Source organism: Prionailurus bengalensis, chromosome C1 (genome assembly GCF_016509475.1).
Source record: "Prionailurus bengalensis isolate Pbe53 chromosome C1, Fcat_Pben_1.1_paternal_pri, whole genome shotgun sequence".
Taxonomy (NCBI): domain Eukaryota; kingdom Metazoa; phylum Chordata; class Mammalia; order Carnivora; family Felidae; genus Prionailurus; species Prionailurus bengalensis.
The window spans coordinates 222,523,995-222,529,995 of NC_057345.1; positions in this window are offsets into that span (position 1 = coordinate 222,523,995).

Here is a 6,001-nt window from a genome sequence, read left to right on the forward strand (position 1 = left end):
CCCATCTGGCAGCAGGGCAGGAACCTCATCCCAGAGCCTGGGCCAAGCCACAAGTGTCTGCAGATTGATGTCCACGTGACCACCTTATCGGCTTCTGCCTCTGGGACTCTTTAAACGTCTCCAGGGTTCAAGGATGCTGTGCATTTCTGGTCGGGATCCTCTGGCTCCTTCTCTGCTCCAGTTCCACCAGCCTGGCTTGGTGCAGTGGCCCCGTGTGCGGAACCCCCTGCAGAGAGGCTGGTGCCTGGGGGGCCATTTCCCCTCGTCTGTCTTTTCTGAGGCTCCTGACCTCCTTCCGGTAGGTCAGGTACATCAGTTCGTTTCCTGTCAGAGAACCTTGAGGGTATCCCATCACCGCCCACGAGGTGCACATCCTGGACCTCAAGAGAAAAGGGGCAAGAACGCCTTGGAGTAAACAGAAGCCCTAACAACAGAGCTCCAGGGGATCCGCCGACAGGGATGGAGGGCCAGAGTCGCAGCACCCCCCACTCTCGGCTCAGTCCACACGGGTGCTCCGCACAGACCTCTGCCCCTGCGTCCAGGAGGAGCAAAGCACCTGATGAACACCTGAGCCAGAGGAGGAGGGGAGCCCTGAGGTTCCCGGAAGGACGGTGCGCCGTGCCCCGTAGAACATACACAAAGTGATACTCAATAAGGATATCTACCGTCAGTGAGGCTTTGGACTTCTGAGAGGGCAGACTCGGGTATGTGAGCGGCAGGCTGTGTCACACCTCTCGGGGACTCCGCCTCGTGTCCTCCTGGTCCACCTTGTCCTGGGCTACCCCTGTAGGGACCTGCTTTGCACAGAGGTTGTGAGAGCGAGGAAGACTGTAATGGGAGTGGCGGGAGAGTCAGGATCCAGGAGTGGGCATCTCTGATGAAATGTTACGTGAGCAGAGCCGTGAAGATAATAGAGAAGAAGGCACAGCAAGTGCAAAGGCCCTGAGGCACAAGTGTGCCGGGTGGTTTTGATGATCTACAAGGAGATGGGTGGCCAGAGCTGAGAGCAAGGCAGAGGGAGGGGAGAGGAAGCCTCGGAGGTCGGGGAGGGTAAAAGCAGGTGCCGGGGTGCCGGGCACTAATGAAAATGGTTGGGTTTGAAAAGGCACTCCCCACGCACAGGGTAGCCTAGAGAGGTGTGGCTGAGAGGCAGGCATTCAGGAAGAGAGGGGTGCTGGCCTGAGTCAGGGTGCTTACAGCAACGGAGGCAGAAGCAGCTCCCTTAGGGTGTCTTCTGAAAGGAGAATGAAGAGGCTTGGTGAAGCCCCACCCCACCCATGGGTCATGGGTCCCCGGACGGCGGGCACGTGTCCCCAGCCTGCACACAGGAGGAGTTCAGCAACGACTCAATGCAACATGCAGGCCCCCACCTTAGACGAGCAGCCCCATGATGCCCTGGGAGGCCTGGACGGGGCCCAGAAGATCAGAGTCCCACAGGACCCTCGCGTGGCCTTCGCGGCCACAGCCAGTCCTGCCCACGAGGCCTCACGTGAGCCCCACGTACGCAGCCCTGTGCAGCCACTTCCATGCCCATCCACACGCCCGTGACCGTCCACATCCTTGCAGACTCCAGCTGCTCAGTCTCCTCCAGGGCCGGGCTCGGGGAGAGGCCCACACAGGCTCTGTGGGTGGCCGTGCTAGTGTAGACAGGGGTTTCTGGAGGCCTGGGCATTGGCTCTGCGGGACAGGACAGTGGCCTGTGTGCCTTCCCCGTTGCATGGCTATAGGGGACCAGGCAGGGACCCAGGTCCATGTCTGTGCTAGTATGACCACTCACCTTTCAAACCTGGCATCACTGGGTTGTGGACCCCCTGCTCCCCAAACCGTGACCCCCACAAAGGCCTTGAGCAGGATCTTATGGAAAGCCAGGCTCCCTCTCCAGGCCATGAGCTCCACCCCTATCCTTGCTACCTGGTGGCACTGGCAGGCCCCTGCACCCCATCCAGGGCCACGTATATAGTCAGACCTGACACCGTGGCACCTTCCCTGTCTCCAGCCACAGCTGGTTCAGGGAGGGGCCTGTGACAAAAGCTGCTGGCCCCAGGGCATCCTGGAACGACCGGGTTTTTTCCCTCTGGGAAAGCCTGCGTGGCCGAGGTGGGTGCAGTCACTCAGGGACGGCCCGCCTGAGAGTGAAGCCACCACGAAGGAGCACAGACAGACCCACGGGCGGAAGGAGAGCCTCCTTCAGGATCCAGCCGTGCCTGAAACCAGTGGACCCCTCCCCGGACATTTTAGTCGCACGAACCAAAAGCCCCCCTATGCTCAGGCCAGTCTGGGGCCGCAGAAGGCTCCTTGCCAACCAGGCACCAAGGTCCACACTTGGTCAACACCAGGGCAGACAGAGGGTCAGAAGCAACACGTTCTCCAGAGGCAGAGAATCGGGGCCGAAGGTGACGGCGGAGTGTCGGAGCACTCATGGGGAACTGCCACCAGGACCGGGTGGACAAGGCCAGCTTCCTCCAGGCCTCGAGGGACAAGAAGGCCTCAACTAATTCCAGCATGATCCAGCCTTTTTAAAAAAAGATTTTTTTTTTAACATTTATTCATTTTTGAGAGACAGAGAGAGACAGAGCGTGAGCAGGGAAGGGGCAGAGAGAGAGAGGGAGACACAGAATCCGAAGCAGGCTCCAGGCTCCGAGCCGTCAGCACAGAGGCCGACGTGGGGCTCGAACTCACGGACCGCGAGATCATGACTTCAGCCGAAGTCGGACGCTCAACCGACTCAGCCACCCAGGTGCCTCCAGGAGCCAGCCTTTTTAAGGTCTGGATAAGGGTTTGTGCTCTAACCACTCAGGACTGCTTTAACCTTCTCCCCTAGGGGCGCCTGGGTGGCTCAGTCGGTTGGGCGTCCGACTTCGGCTCAGGTCATGATCTCGCGGTCCGTGAGTTCGAGCCCCACGTCGGGCTCTGTGCTGACGGCTCGGAGCCTGGAGCCTGCTTCGGATTCTGTGTCTCCCTCTCTCTCTGACCTTCCCCCATTCATGCTATCTCTCTCTGTCTCAAAAATGAATAAACGTTAAAAAAAAATAAAAAAAAAACCCAAAAGCTTCTCTCTTAATAAGCCTTTGGGGGCATTTCCAGTCCCTCACTGTTATCAATATTCTGTACTGAACATCCTGAGACATGGCTTTGATCTGCTATAACAGGTCCATGGAGGAGTCCACTGGTTTCAGGCACGGCTGGATCCAGGCACGGCATCTCCTGGACTGAAGGGACTGTGCTAAACATAGGCATCGATCAGTTATGTGCAGTGATTTGTCACTTCCACGTGGGGGCCTAGCAAGTCTTTCTGCACCCATCCATGCTCCCCAGGAGGAAGGAAGCAGAGAATGGGATCTCACGTCCTATAGGAGGCTGTGAGTGGGGCCGAAAGTTGCCTGAGGCCACGTGGGGGGAAGGTGGCAGGAGGGGGCATCCCTGTCTCCTGTGTGCAGACACAGGTTTTCCCTCCGCCAGAAGTACATTCCAGGGGCCCCAGGGGTGGACCCCAAAGTTCACAATCTGATTATGCACAGTCTTGCGGAGATACCGTGGGTAAATCCCTTTCCATTCTGAACATCCATATTCCATATTCCCATCTTTAAAACACAGGGAGGTCCCAAACCCGAGTGCTCTGCAGAAATGCCAGGGCAGACTCTGTCCTGACACTCCAGACTCTACACTGAAGAGGTCATCAAAATGCACACTCACATTTGAGAGCCCCGTAGCTTTTCTATGTGACAAGCAAGTTTTTACGTGGATTCACTAGTCTAGGCCTCTTGACAACCACACAAGGTAGGTAACTGTTCTATAGATGGAGAAGCCAAGGCAGCAGAGGTTCGATAGCTTTCCTCGATTCTTGTAATGTTCTTTTTTTTTTTTAACTTTTTTTTTTTTTTAACATTTATTTATTTTTGGGACAGACAGAGACAGAGCATGAACGGGGGAGGGGCAGAGAGAGAGGGAGACACAGAATCGGAAACAGGCTCCAGGCTCTGAGCCATCAGCCCAGAGCCCGAGGCGGGGCTCAAACTCACGGACCGCGAGATCGTGACCTGGCTGAAGTCGGACGCTCAACCGACTGCGCCACCCAGGCGCCCCTCTTGTAATGTTCTATGTACGTTTGGGTATCAATGCTTTGTTGGCCTTGCAAAATGAGGTGGGAAGTATTTGCTCACTTTTTAGTCTCTGGAAAGGTTTGTGTAAGGTTGGTGATATTTCCTCAACTGTTTAGAGGAATTCCCCCAATGAAACCATCTGAATTAAAAAAAAAAAAAAAATGGGGCACCTGGCTCAGTCAGTAAAGCGTCCCACTTCAGCTCCGGTTATGATCTCATGGTTCATGAGCTCAAGCCCCTCATGGGGCTCTGTGCTGCCATCACAGAGCCTGCTTGGGATGCTATCTGTCCCTCTCTCTACCTCTCCCTCAGTTGTGCTCTCTCTCAATAATAAATAAATAAATAAATAAATAAATAAATAAATAAATAAACAAACTATCTAACTAACTAACAACAACAACAAAAAGAAACCATCTGAATTAGATTTTCTTTTGGGGAATATTTTAAATTATGGATTAATTTTATTTAATTGGTATAGGACTATCCAGATTTTCTATTTCTTCTAATGTCAGTTTTGGTAAATTGTGTTTCATTTAAATTTCAAATTTACTGTCTTGGAGTTGTTCATACTATTCTCTTATCATCCCTTTTTTTTTTTTTAAGATTTTATTTTAAAGTAATTTCTACACCCATGTGGGGCTCAAACCCTGAGAGCAAGAGTTGTGTGATCCACTGACTGAGCCAGCCAGGGTCCCCTTATTGTCCTTTTAATGTTTGTAGTATCTGGTTATGTCCTCTTTTTCATTCCTGATACTGGAATTTCTGTTTTCTTTTTCTTACCCAACATTTCCAGGGGTTTATCAATTCTATTAATCTCTTCAAAGAACCAACTGTTGGCTTTGTTGATTTTCTCTAATTTTGCTTTATTTCATTAATTTTTGCCATAGTTTTTGTTATTTCTTCTCACCTCTGGGTTTAATTTGTTGTTCTTTTACTAGCTTCTTGACTTGGAACTTAGAGCATTAATTTTCCACCTTTCTCCTAAAGCTACAAGTTTTCCTCCAAGCACTGCTGTACCTGCGCCCCTCAGTGTTTGACAGGTCATATTTTCACTTCAAAATATTTTACAGTTTCCCTTGTGATTTACCATTAGATCCTTAATTATCTAGAAGTGTAAGGTTTAAATACCAAGCACTTGGAGGCTTTCTAATTGTTTTGTTGACATTGAGTTTTAATTTAATTCAAGGAGGACACACTTGCATGGTTTCAATCCTTTGAAATTTGTTGAGGTTTTATGGCCCAGGATGTGGTCTATTTTGATTAACATTCCATGTGCACGTGTTAGAAACATGTACTCTACAGCTATTGGATGACGTGCCCTATGTATGTGAGTTAGGGCAGGTTGGTTAATCTTGTTGTTTGAACTGTGTGGTGTTGGTTCAAGGATAGAGGAATTGACCAGTGGGACGTAAGAGCATCTAGAACAGGTCATCACATACACCATTACTTGATTTATGATGGGGGCTCTTGTCCAAATCAAGAGGAAAAGGATGGTCTTTTCAGGAAATGATGTTGGGTCAACTGGATATTCATATGAAAATACAAAAAAGAGCTCTGTCTGGTCCCTAGGATGCCCTTCACAAGAACTGATCTGTGATCCACCGATGTCACCGGTAAAACATTTATGCTATGAAAAGGAAACGTAGGAGACTATCCTAATGAAAAAACACCAACCTTACGAGAAAAAACACCAACCTTACGAGAAAAGACAGGGGCGCCTGGATGGCTCCTTGGGTTAAGCGTCTCACCCTTTGGTGAGTTCCACCCCCGCATCAGGCTCTGCACTGAAAGGGAGGGGCCAGGAGCCTGCTTGGGATTCTCTCTCTCTCTCTCTCTCTCTCTCTCTCTCTCTCTGTCCCTCCCCCCCTCACGCTCTGTCTCTCTCAAGATAAACAAAGTTA